The sequence below is a fragment of the Physeter macrocephalus genome, chromosome 13, assembly GCF_002837175.3.
Source record: "Physeter macrocephalus isolate SW-GA chromosome 13, ASM283717v5, whole genome shotgun sequence".
Classification (NCBI taxonomy): Eukaryota; Metazoa; Chordata; class Mammalia; order Artiodactyla; family Physeteridae; genus Physeter; species Physeter macrocephalus.
This window is the reverse complement of record NC_041226.1, coordinates 5,689,172-5,703,231: the sequence shown is the minus strand read 5'-3', so window position 1 is coordinate 5,703,231 and position 14,060 is coordinate 5,689,172. Positions and strand designations below refer to the sequence as shown.

At 44.0% G+C, this 14,060-nt stretch overlaps 1 long non-coding RNA gene across 1 annotated transcript; it reads left to right on the top strand.

The window, feature by feature from the left end:
- Window positions 1-365: 365 nt before the first annotated feature.
- On the top strand, window positions 366-13,322 carry LOC114487521 (uncharacterized). Its single transcript, XR_003682685.1, has 3 exons — window positions 366-1,433; window positions 1,876-2,041; window positions 12,481-13,322. It is a non-coding gene; the product is annotated as an uncharacterized lncRNA (long non-coding RNA).
- Window positions 13,323-14,060: the final 738 nt, after the last annotated feature.

Sequence of the window (14,060 nt, the reverse complement as noted above, 5' to 3'; positions counted from 1 at the left end):
GGTTAAACGCACTCTTTTTCAACGGCGTGCCCCGCTATGGGCGGCGGAGGTGCCGGGAACCGGGCCCCGGGCGCCCACGGACCCCGGCGAGGAGCGCGGCGGCGGCGGCTTCCACGGCGGGCTTGAGCGCCGCGGCCGGCGGCGGCGGCGGCGGCGGCGGCGGCGGCCGGGCGGGAGGGAGGGACTTGACTTTGAAGGGGAGGCGGGAGGTCGGCGCGCTCAGCCCCACTCCCTGCCCTCCCGCGGCCGAGCTTGCGCGAGGTGCCCGGCAGGCGGCGCTGCTGCTCCGGCGGAGCGGCCGGGTCCCCGACTGTCCGAGGACGGGAGAGCCGGAACCAGCGGGGCGGGGCGCGGGGAGCGGCAGGGGCAGCCGGCGGAGGCGCCGCAGGAGCGGCCCCAGGGCGAGCCCGCGGCCCTCGGCTGCTTCTCCCTCTTCCCCGCCGAGGGCGCAGGGCCGGGGTCCACGGCAGGAGGTGTCGCCTGGCCCAGCGGGTGCGAACAAGCCCACCCCTTTGCGCGTCTCCCGGCCGCGCTCTGGCACTTTCGACCTCAGCCGCCTCCCTCCATCGCCACCAACAGGCGCGGCCTGCCCTGCGGAGAGGCCATGTCCCCCGGAGCCGGGGGCCCGCTGGGTGGCCGCCGCCCTCGCACCTCGTGTCGCCGACAGACGTCTCCCTGGCCTGCCCCTCACCAGACTCCAGATGTCGTCCAGCTTAAACGATTAGTGGCGGTTTGAGGGCTGATCCCCAACCTGGGCCCGCTTTGCGGGTGGGGGAGGGGAGAGGGCGGAATCACTCTTAATCTCGACTCACGGCTAAATAATTTACTCAAGGTTTTCTCTTCCTGCCAGTTCCCTTCCCTGCACCCCTGCCCTTGGCTTCCTGCTTTGTGAAGCCCCAGGGAGAGAAGGGCCAAGTCTTAATAAAAGTTAATATTAATAAGTGGTGGAGGCCGCGGCAGGTGCTTCTCCAGACCTCATCTCCCCCTCTCGCCCCCCAACTCCTCCAAGCCCGGTCCCCTCCTCTGGGCTTCCTTTGAATACTGGAGATGGGCCTTGCGCTTGGGGGGACCATTTCGGAAATAAGGGTGCTGGAGTGAGAAGCCTCGGTCCACGTGTTCTGTAAACCACATCCTCCTGCAGTTGCCGTGAGCGCGGAAGGTGGCAAAGGTCGGGCGTGCACACGGTGCGCGGGTGCCTCTGCAGAGCACGGGGTCAGATAAGCGCGCAGGGGGAGTCGGCAGGTTGGACAGGAAACATACGCGCAGGAAGGGGACGGGCTGAGCAAACTCGCGGGAGGGGGGGGTTGTGTTGGGGGAGGGGCACAAAAGTCAAAAAAGCAACAAACCAATACTGTAAAAAGAATACCTAGTAACGCCAAGGACCTGTTGCCAAGGACCTGTTTTCCTAACGCGGGGGCAAAGGACTCAAAGAGGTTGGCCTTCCCATAGCAAAGCCTGGTCTTGTTTAAGTTTTTATGAACGCACGTTGAGGCCTTCCACGGAACGATTCCTTCCAACAAGTTTGAACAATGCAGAGGGGTGGAAAAAGTTAAAATTTGCCCCTTCTTTCAATCCCATCCCTCTGGGGTACCGGTGTTAACACCCCGGTCCATATCATCCCAAGAATTTTTTGTGCTTAGACAAATGTGTATCACTTATCTTGTTCTTCCTTTTGTCTCTCCTTAAAAAAGAATGGAGTCCTACTTTTCGTTGTGACTTGCTTTGATCAGTTAATAATATATCATGGGCATTTCCCCAGGTCATTGTATATACATCCAACTGACTTTTCAATGGCCACTGCATTTTGTAAATTTGGGTATACCAGAATTTTATTCATTTACTCAACAATTTCTTTGAATGTTTATTATGTTCTAGGCGCTGGGAAAACAGCGTTAAGATCACAGATAAAAATCCTTGTTCTTGGGAAGCTTACATTTTAGTGGGTAGAGACCGAAAAGAAACACATTTATTCAACTGCTTTTCTACTACTGATGGATTTTCACGTTGCTGTCAGAATTTTACTATCATAAGTGGTCCAAAGGTAAGCATCGTTTTACATATATCCTTTTGTATCTTTGTATTTTTAAAGGATAGGTAACCCAAATAGGAAATCCTAGATCAAAGAAAATGCTCAATTTAAAACTTTTTTTTCACCTTTAAACTTTAATAAATATAGTCATTGCTTTCCAAAAAGGTTTAGCAATTCACAGTACTGCACAGGTGCCTGTAAATGAATTCCCCTTTCTCCATGGCCTCTTTGCACTAGAGGTTATTGCTTAAATTTTTGTTAATCTGATGGACAGAAGATGGTAACTAACTTAATTTTATGTTCCATGATTTACTAAGCAGGTTGAGCATATTTTCATATTTTTTTGGCATTTGCATATTTTGTGATCTGCTTGAGTCTATTATTTTCTAGTAAACAGAAGGAAAGGAAACAGGGATTACACATCCCAGGCCTTGTGCTTGATTCTTTAACTTATTTCATTTAATCTTTGCAAAAACCAATATCTAACCCTATGAGATAGATTATGACCCATGCCTTTCTGATATCGAACACCATCATGTCTGCTCTCTGAATGTGGTAGACTTTCTAAGTATAAAGGCAAAGTAAGAATTATAAGGAGAATAGTAGAGAGCTATCAGAACCATCATCTTCAAAATTTAAAAGCAAATTAAAAATGACAGAAAAGCCTTTGCTACAAAAATGTCAGAGGATTATTTTCCTTAATATATAAAAAATTCAATGCAAAATGATAAGACAAATACCAGACTTCTAATGAAATATCATCAAATAACACTTTTAAAAATCCAATACTCAATCTGGTGATGGTATGATAAACAGGCACCTCCTATACTGATGAGACTGTAAATTAATATATTTTTGAATGGCAATTTGGCAATATTTTAGAAGTCTTAAAATACACTCATTAAGTTTAGTAATTTCACATCTAGAACTAATCTAAGGAAATAATCAGAAGTAGGGAGTTGGAAATAAGTGTCCGATATTAATATTTTGGGTAACTAAATTATGGTATACCCATTCAGTAGAATATTGCATAACCATTAAAGCTGCTATTTTCAGACTGTTTAATGATCTGAGGAATACTTATTCCTTTTGTCTCATAAAGAATATATACAGTATGATGCAAAAGAATATACATGTACAGTATGATCTTTTGCATCTATGTATCTATGTATTTATGTATCTAGGCTGAAAAATGGCCCTCTGAAAGACATCTATAGCCTAATCCCTGGAAGCTGTGACTGTTACCTTGCATGGCAAAAAAACCAAACAAGGGCTTCCCTGGTGGCGCAGTGGTTGAGAGTCCGCCTGCCGATGCAGGGGACACGGGTTCGTGCCCCGGTCCGGGAGGATCCCACGTGCCGCGGAGCGGCTGGGCCCATGAGCCATGGCTGCTGGGCCTGCGCGTCCGGAGCCTGTGCTCCACAATGGGAGAGGCCACAACAGTGAGAGACCTGCGTACCGCAAAAAAAAAAACACAACAAAAAACAAACAAGCCAAAAAAGGGACATCAAAATCAAAACCAAACCAAAACACCAAAAAACAAAAAAGCAACAATCCCACCCCAAACAGTTGTTACAGATATGATTAAATTAAGGATCTTGAAATGGAGAAATTACCCTGGATTATTCATGTAGGCCCTAAATGCCACCACAAATGTCTTTATGAGAGAGAGGCAGAGGTAGATTTCACATACACACACACACACACACACACACACACACACACGAAAGTGATACGAAGGAGCAGTGAGAGATTTGATGTTGGCTGGAGTGATGCAGCCACAAGCCAAGAAATGCCATCAGCCACCAGAAGCTGGAAGAAGCAAGGATGAGATATTCTCCCACAGTCTCCAGAGTGTGGCTCTGCTCACATCCTGATTTCAGCCCAGTTTTGGACTCTGGCCTGAAAACTGTGAGAGATTGAACTTATTGTTTTAAGCCAGCAAATTTGTGATAATTGGTTACAGCGCCCACAGGAAACTAATATGGTGGTGTTTCTACTGCTGTATAACAACTCCACACTCAGTGTCATACAACAAGCACGTTGTTATGTCCATGGATTCTGTGGGTCAGGAACCTGGACACGGTACAACAAGAATGACTTGTGTCCACGCCACAATCTCTGGACCCTCAGGAAGACTTGAGTGGCCAGGGCAGAAATCATCTAGAGGTTTCTTTTTTTAAAAATTTTAATTTTAAAATTTTATTTCGTTTTAAAATTTTATTTATTTTTTTGGCTGCACCGGACAGCTTGTGGGATCTTAGTTCCCCGACCAGAGATTGAACCTGGGCCACTGCAGTGAAAGCGCCAAGTCCTAGCCACTGGACTCCCGGGGAGTTCCCTAGAGGTGTTTTGGTTTTTCTTTTTGACATCTTTATTGGAGTATAATTGCTTTACAATGGTGTGTTAGTTTCTGCTTTACAACAAAGTGAATTAGTTATACATATACATATGTTCCCATATCCCCTCCCTCTTGCATCTCCCTCCCACCCTCCCTATCCCACCCCTCTAGGTGGTCACAAAGCACCAAGCTGATCTCCCTGTGCTATGCGGCTGCATCCTACTAGCTATCTATTTTACATTTGGTAGTGTATATATGTCCATGCCACTCTCTCACTTCGTCCCAGCTTTCCCTTCCCCCTCCCCATATCCTCAAGGCCATGCTCTAGTAGGTCTGTGTTTTATTTTTTATTCACGTATTTGGTGCATAGGCCGAAAGGAGCCCAAAGTTGGGATCCTTGTGGATTGTTAACCAGAGCTCCTGTTCCATGTGGCTTGAGCCTCCTCCCAGCATGGAGGCCTCGGGGTTGTCAGACTTTTTACATTGTGGTTCAGAGCTCTGAAAATTTGTGTTCCCAGTGAGCAGGCGGGAAGCTCTATGGCCTATTATGATCTACCTTCAGAAGTCACAGTGTCATTTTTACCACCACTTTTATTTTATTTTATTTTATTTTTTGCGGTACGCGGGCCTCTCACTGTTGTGGCCTCTCCCGCTGCGGAGCACAGGCTCCGGACGCGCAGGCCCAGCGGCCATGGCTCATGGGCCCAGCCGCTCTGCGGCATGTGGGATCCTCCCGGACCGGGGCACGAACCCGTGTCCCCTGCATCGGCAGGCGGACTCCCAACCACTGCGCCACCGGGGAAGCCCCCACCACTTTTAATCTATTGATTGAAGCATTGACAAACCCTCTCAGATTCAAGAGAAAGGGAATAAATCCACCTCTCTATGGGAGGAATGTCAAAGAATCTGCAGCCATATTTTAAAACTGCCACAGTTAGTTCCATGCCCACAAATTATTTACATTCTCCACGTCCAAGTTCTCTCCTCCTAAAGTTTTATGTTACTTACTAAGGCATTAGGCTCAGGCTTAGGTGACAGGGTCTCCTAATATAAATCAGGTCCAGGTGGATGTTAGGCACCTTGCCTTAAGCTCTTTGGGTATGGTTCTGCCTCATCTGTAAACTGATGATTAAAGAGACAAGTTTTCTGCCACTCCTCCCTCAAATAAACCCAACATACAACAGTAGGACGAGTATAGGATAACTGCTAAGATACTCCTGTTCCAAAGTGGAGAAAACAGAAATGCATAGCAGTCATTGGTTTATATTAATTTTGAAATCCATTCCAGTATGTGATGTTCGCTTATTGATGAGGACTCTGTCCTGCACCCTGGGAGTGACTGGGACTTTCCCCTCTGTCCTGTGGGTCTTCGTTCCCATTCTCTGAATCATCCTCCCTTTCCCTATAAAAAGTAGCCAATGATTGTAATTTTTTTTCAGTCTGCTTTCTGCCGAAGTTTGGGCAGCCAAAGGCCTCATTTCGTTTTTTTGTTTGTTTTGTTTTATAAAATATTTATTTATTTATTTATTAGTTTATTTGTTTGGCTGTGCCGGGTCTTAGTTGCGGCATGCGGGATCTTCGTTACTGCCTGTGGGACCTTCGTTGTGGCATGCAGGATCTTTTAGTTGTGGCATGTGGAATCTTTAGTTGCAGCGTGCGAACTCTTAGTTGTAGCATGCATGTGGGATCTAGTTCCCTGACCAAGGATCAAACCCAGGCCCCCTGCATTGGGAGCACAGAGTCAGCCACTGGACTACCAGGGAAGTCCCTCATTTCAGTTTGTACCACCTCTGTTCCTCTCTATTCAAGCTTATATAGTTCCCTCAAAATCTCTGTGGATTTCTCATATCGCAATTTATAAAAAACCTGCTCCGTTAGATAAAGTCACCCACAAACCTCTGAGATTCCTTGTCTGCCTTGAGCCTCCGTGTGGCTGTTGTGTAGCAATGCCTTTAGATCTTTAGAAGCCCTACTGTTTAACAGAGATTGCTTGTAAGGTTTTCCCTGAAATTCTTAGAAGGCAGAAGAGGTCCGGAATGTGCCATCTCAACATGTGCCACTTTGGCTTGGGCCGTAGGCAACTGAGAGCAGATCCAGGGAGAGTTCTCTGTCCTTCCCTTTCCTGCCTAAAAGTAGGGCATAAAATTCCCTTTGTGAAGGTATCCTCCCTCTCCTGTACCAGGAAGTGGAGAGCAACTTCTCTCACTGGAGGTGGAGAGTCAGCCCTATGATGAGCCTGCGCAGACACACCTTACTGAAGTAGCCATCATCTGCCTTCAGTTTTCCTCATATATTTCCTAGCCGCTTCCCACATGTATCATTCCTCGAAGCCCAAACCTCCTTTCCTTTGTTAAAATGGTATACAAGGCCTTGAGTCTAGTTACTTCTTTGAGTTTCACTTCTTTTCTGAGAACTCCCATGCAGGTAAAATAGTAATAAAATGTGTGTTCTTTTTCTCCTGTTCACCTGTCTTTTGTCAGTTAAATTGGAAGGCTCCCAGGTACTGAGCCTAAGAGGAAAATAATTTTCCATCCTGACAAGGCCTTTTGTCTAGCTGAGTCTATGAAGCAGCACCTATACCTTTCTTAGGTGCTAACAAAGGGCTTTAAAGTCACGCCGTTGGCTTCATTTTTATTCTGAAAACACTTTTTTTTTTTTTTTTTTTACTGTGTCCTGGATTTGATCTTTGCTCAGAGAATCCTTTGCTGGCTAAGTTCCCGCTGAGCCCTCTACATTTCCTCTTAATCCTCACTGATAACTGAATGGTGTATTCTTTCTCTTCACCCTTTCACATCCTCTATAGGCAGCTAGAACAAGTTGGTGGCCCCTTTAATATCCCATCCAGAAATCTCCTCAGCCAGATTACTGAGTTTATTAAGTACATTTCCTATTTTCCCCGTTTTCCCAGGTGACAGTGTTGCCAAACGTTCTGCCAATACCTAACATGTATCTCCTTTCCTTCAGCATCCAATAACATTTTCCTAACTTTGTTCAAACTCTCACCATCAGCTTTCCCAATGCCTGCCTGACTTCTCCCTGCCAGCCGGTCCCCAAACAAGCACCACATTTTAGGCATTTTGATGGCAACATCCCATTTCCAGGTACCAAATTCTGTCCTGTCATCTATTACTGTGTAGCAAACCACCTCAAACAACAACTATTTCAATATGTTCATGGATTCTCTGAGGCGCAGGAGCTGTCTTTTCTCCACTGCCTGGAGCCTCAGCTGGGCAGTCTTGAATGGCTGGGGGCTTCTTTATTTACGTATCTGGCACCTCATTTGACATGACTCAGCTGGAACTGTTAACTGGAACCTCTGCATGTGGCTTGGGCCTCCTCACAGCTTGACAGCCTCAGGGTCATCAGACATCTTACATGGTGGCTCAGGCCTCCAAGAGCATGTGTTCGCAGCAAACAGTGTAGAGGCCACATGGCCTGTCATGACCTAACCACATGGAGTTACGTCCTCCATATTATATTGGTCAAAGCAGCCACAAGCCCGTCCAGATCCAAGGAGGGAGGACGTATATTCCACTTCTTGATGGGAAATCTGTGAACTTGTGGTCATGCTCTAAAATAGCCACATGCACACACATGCATTTATATATATATGTGCACAGGATACAGACTGAAAGGAATCACACCAAAATACGAGTGATTAAGACCACTGCTGTGGTGTTAGGAGCAATTTTGTTTTTGTTTTTTCCTTTTTCTTAGACTTCTGTATTTTTCAGATTTTCTATAATTATATTTATTTTGTAATAAGCAATTATTTTATGTTTTACTTTTGTATTATAACAAATTTCAAGAACATTAAAAAGAAACATAGTATAAGAAACTCCCATCACCCAGTTTTAATAACGATCAACTCGTAGCCAATTTTGCTTCGTTCACATCTCCCCAATATTCTGAAGAAAATGCAAAATATATAAATGCATCTCTAAATTTTTAGAATATATCTTTAAAAAATATGAATACTTTTATCTTTAGCATACCTTAAAAATAGCACTTCTGCACAGCAAAGGAATCCATCAACAAGATGAAAAAGGCAACCTACTGAGTGGGAGGAAAGATTTGCAAATCATATATCTGATAAGGGGTTAATATCCAAAAAATATAATATACAACTCAATAGCAAAAAAACCCATACAATCTGATTTTAAAAATTAGGCAGAGGATCTGAATACATATTTTTCGAGAGAAGACATGCAGATGGCCAACAGGTACAAGAAAAGATGCTCTACGTCATTAATCATTAAGGAAACCCAAACCACAATGAGATAATCAGCTCACACATGTTAGAATGGCTGTTATCAAGAAGTCAAGAAATAATAAGTGTTGGTGAGGGTGTGGAGAACAGGGAACCCCCGTACACTGTTGGTGGGAATGTAAATTGGTGCAACCACTATGGAAAACATTGGTGAGGGTGTGGAGAACAGGGAACCCCCGTACACTGTTGGTGGGAATTTAAATTGGTGCAACCACTATGGAAAACAGTATGGAGGTTCCTCAAAAAATTAAAAATAGAACTACCACATGATCCAGCAATTCCACTTCTGGGTATTTAGCCAAAGAAATCAAAAACACTACTTTGAAGAGATACATGCACCCCCATGCTCACTGCAGCATTATTTACAATTTCCCAGATATAGGAGCAACCTAAGAGTCCATCAATGGATGAATGAATAAAGAAAATATGGTATATATATAATGGAATATTATTTAGCCATAAAAAGAATGAAATATTGCCATTTGTGACAACATGGCTGGACCTTGAGGCATTATGCTAAGTGAAATAAGTCAGACAGAAAAAGACAAATACTGCATGATCTCTCTTACACGTGGAATCAAAAATAAAAAAGAACAAAAGCCAAAACAGAGCTCACAGGTACAGAGAGCAGATTGGTGGTTGCCTGAAGTGGGGTGGGGTGACAAAATAGGTGAAAGGAGTCAAAAGATACAAATTTCCAGCTATAAACTGAATGTCATGGGGTTGTAATGTACAGCGTGGTGATTACAGTTAATAACACTGCATATCTGAAAGTAGCTGGGAGAGTGGATCCTGAAAGATCTCATTACAAGAAAAACGTTTTTTATAACTGCGTACGGTGATGGATGTTAATTAGACTTATTGTGGTGATCATTTTGCAATATATACAAACATTGAATTATCATGTTGTACACCTGAAGCTGTTAAAATGTTATTTCAATTATACCTCAATTTTAAAAAACAGCAGTTCTTCTTTAATATCATCAAATATCTAGTCTGGGGCTTCCCTGGTGGCGCAGTGGTTGAGAATCTGCCTGCCAATGCAGGGCACATGGGCGCGAGCCCTGGTCCGGGAAGATCCCACATGCTGCGGAGCAGCTAAGCCCGTGCGCCGCAACTACTGAGCCTGTGCTCTAGAGCCCGCGAGCCACAACTACTGAGCCCACGTACCACAACTACTGAAGCCCGCGCGCCTAGAGCACGTGCTCCGCAACAAGAGAAGCCACTGCAATGAGAAGCCCGTGCACCGCAACGGAGAGTAGCCCCCCCTCGCCACAACTAGAGAAAGCCTGGGCACAGCAATGAAGACCCAATTCAGCCAAAAATAAATAAATACATTTATTTAAAAAAATTATCTAGTCTGTGTTCAAAGTTACAATTGTCTCATAAATGACACAAATGTCCTGTAAATGTTTTTATTTTATAGTTTTGTTTTTTAAAAATGAGGTGCAAAAAAAAGGTTCGCAAATTATGATCCGTTGCTATATCTCTTACGGCTTCATTAATCTATAGTAGAGATTAACTCTTCAGTCTCTTGGGTTTTTTTAATCTTACAATTTAGTTGTTGAAAAAACAGGTTTAGGGGACTTCCCTGGTGGTGCAGTGGTTAAGACTCTGTGCTCCCAATGCAGAGAGCCCGGGTTCCATCCCTGGTAAGGGAACTAGATCCCACATGCATGCCACAACTAAGAGTTTGCATGCCGCAACTAAGGAGCCTGCATGCCACAACTAAAACCTGGCTCAACCAAATAAAAACAAATAAATAAATATTAAAAAAAAGAAAAAGAAAACAGGTTTATTTGTCCCCTGGAGAAGTCTATATTCTGGTTTGTTGATTATATCACCACAGTATATACTCATATTCATAAATATATAAATATATTCTCCCTTTCTGAGAGAAATGATAAATGGATGTATACTATACACATGAAGAGTTATTTTGAAAACATGATTGTAACTGTAGCTGAAAGGAATCCAAAGAGGTCTCCTGAAATTTCACCAGAAATTGTATTAAAGAGGATCAGAGCATAGAAGTGGTAAATTAAATGAAAAGTATAAAGAAATCCGTGGAGGATGTTGGCATCAGGGGAGGGAAAAGAAAAAAGGAATCAAATGTAATGGGAAATTATAATCTAACAATGAAAAACCAGTAAGAGGCATAAAGGACAGGATGGGAAGAAGGGAGATGCTAGTTGCACTGAATTCATTGATGCATTCATTCCTTCAATGAGTCGTTCCCTATTTACTGAGCACCTATCCAGCACAGGGCTATATTTTATGTATTATAGCACTCATAAAACTATTAGAGGAAAGTCACAATGGAAAAAGGAAGTATGTGGAAAAGAAACATGGAAACTCTTTATATAGTTTCCTGGATATTTGTTTGGCTTAGCATGTCCCAGAATTAGGTCAGAAGAAGTGGGGTGCAGTCGGCTTTCTCAGATGATGGACCTTTGTCAGGGTTGATATGAGAGGTGTGACATCCGTGCCTGGCAACCCTCAGGGGCAGAGCCTTCAGTTTTAGGACTTGAAAACTGACATTTGCAATGAACAAATTTAAGAAATTTTTGCAAACTTTATTAATTTATTTTTAAAAATCTATCTATTTTTTTTCCACCCAAATGTGACACAGTTATTGTGAAAAATACAAACCATCAGAAACATAAATTATTAAAAGTGAAGCCACCCAAACCACTAGTGTCTACTAAATTTTTCCAGATTCATATTATTCTTTTTCTCTACTTGCAAACATTTATAAATTTCTGAACTTCTTGACACAGAATAATTTCTTCCTTGGAAACTAGCTAATGACAGCTAACATTTATTGAAAGAAGCTGAATAATTTGCCTCAGGTCACACAGCCAGTAAATGGTGGACCAAGGATTCAAACCCAGACAGTGCAGCTTTTAGAACACATGCCATAAGGGCTTTCTAGGGAAGTGGTATCCAATAGAAAGAGAATCCAAATCTCATATGCGATGTAAAATTTTTAGTAGCCATATTAAAAAGAAGTAAAAAGGAACAGCTGGAATTGATGTTAACATATTTTGTTTAACTCAATATATCCAAATTACTATCATTTTAACATGCAAACAATATGAAAATTATTAATGAGATATTTAACAGTGTTTCACATGAAATCTAAATTTAATGTGCATTTGGCACCTCCAGCACATATCAGTTTGGATTAACCAGATTTCAAGTGCTCAGCAGCCGTGTGCAGCCAGTGGCTACTCTACTGGACAATGCGGGCTATGGAGTTTGAGTTGTTCATTCACAGACGTTGACTGTGGGCCCACTATGTGTCATGCATCATGCTTGGTGCGGGGGAATCAGTGGTGAACGAAACACAGGGCTCACACTCTAGAGGAGGAAGCAGAGGAAAAGCAGTAAATAAATCAAGAAGTACACACCACAGGGAAGTCATGGGATTGTGATCATTGCTATGAAAAGAAGAGAAAGAGAGAGAGAGAGACAGAGGAAGGAAGGAAGGGAAAAGAAAGGAAGGAAGGCAGGAAAAAGAAAAAGAGAAAGAAAGAAAAAGAAAAAAGAAAAGAAAGGAAGGAAGGAAGGAAGGGAGAACGGAGGGAGGGAGGGAGGGAGGAAGAGACATGTAAAGAGTTACTCGGGGGCCTACTTTAGCTAGGGTGGCCAGGAGAGATGTTTTTGCAGAGGTGACATTGGAATAGAGACCTCGGTGACAAAAGGAGCAATAACAATGACAACAATAAAAGGCGGGTTCTTGCGGAAGGTGCTGCTCTGAGTGCTTTCCATACACTAACTCACTGTAGCTTCACAAAAACGGATTAGGCTGGGGCTATTATTATCCCCATTTTCCAGACGAGGAGACCGAAGTGCAAGAGGTGAAGTAAATGGCCCACGTTTACACAGCAGCTGGGAAGGAGCCACTGAAGCAGACCCCAGGAAGAAGAGCTGTTCGGGCAGAAGAACTCATGTGAAGCCTCAGGGGGACGGTAGCAGGCTGACCAACGACCCCAAACATCGCCAGGTCCTAATCCTGGAACCTGTGGATGTTGCCCTGCAGGGCGAAGGGACTTTGCAGGCGGGGAAGTTCATCCTGGATCATCCGGTGGGCCCAGTGCCGTCACGGGGCTGCTTATACGCGGGGGGAAGAGGGAGATTTGGCATCACATATGTGAGGCCTGTGGAAGCAGAGGTTGCTGTGATGGGTGGAAGGGCAGGAACCAAGGAGTGCAGGCCCTGCCGACAGTTCAGGCTTCGGCCTTAGAAGTGTAAGACGATAAACTTGTGTCGTTCAAAGCCACTAAGTTTGTAGTAATTTGACGGCAGCGATAGGAGCCACCCGTGTGTCTTTTCTCTGTGCTCTTTCTGGCCTCCAGTTCTTCTTCCCGGCTCTTCTCTCTGCAGAGAACTCCCTCCCTTGGTCCCCTCTCTCCAGCTCGCCTCCTTCCAACTCTGCTAAGATCCCCTGGAATCCCCCAGGCTTGGTGTCCCCTTCCTCTGTATTCCTTGAACACTTCGCATAAATCTGTGTCCAGGCACTAATCATACTGTATTATAATGTGCCCTTTCACTAGTCTGATTCTTGCTTTTGATTTGATGTTGGATTTCTTGAGAGAAGGGATCCTATATTTTGCCTTTTTCTATCCCCAGTAATTGGTGCAGGGTCTGGTAAAACTGTTAGCAGTTCATCCAACTTTATGGAATAAAAACCAACAATAACAGAAAACTGCAATAAGGAATCACACCATACGAAGTCCCATAATAAAGGCGATTTGCTCCACAGTCCTGGGATTCTCCGGCCAGGGTCTAACAGGCACAATAGAGTGGGACTGTGTCTTCCTGTCCCCACACCCTCACACCCCCGGAGCCGTCCCCTTCCCTCCCCAGGCAGTCTGACCTTGACCTGTCTGAGGCATCCTAAGTCCCACAGCTTCCCCAGTGCTGTGTAGGCTGACACCCCGCCTATACTGGTTGTTGAGGCTAAGAGCTCAGCCAGTGATGGATGAGCGGGGGAAGTGTTTAGGGCTTCTGGGAGCTGCCCCAGCTGTAACTTGATACATCGGTTGCACTTTCTGTAGGAAAAGCAACAATTTCGTCAATGTTCTTTTAAACCATGCCCATTTCTTCTAGACATAAAGTAAGGTTCAAATAAGAAAAAGATTTAAAAATCATCTGTAATCTCTCTACCCACAGTTAATCATTAATAACATTAAAAGTAGTATTATTAATGTTAAAATGAGTACATTGCTAATTAATATATAGAATGAAGAAGAACATAAAGTGAAATGTAAAAGAATACCCAGTTCCACTCCCCAGAGTTAACCACTATGAATATTTGGTTATACTTTTGTCTAGCCTTAAAAAAACACAACAACTATAAAGCAACTAAAAAAAAACCAAACAGCAACAGTATTGTAAACAAATAATAAAAATCC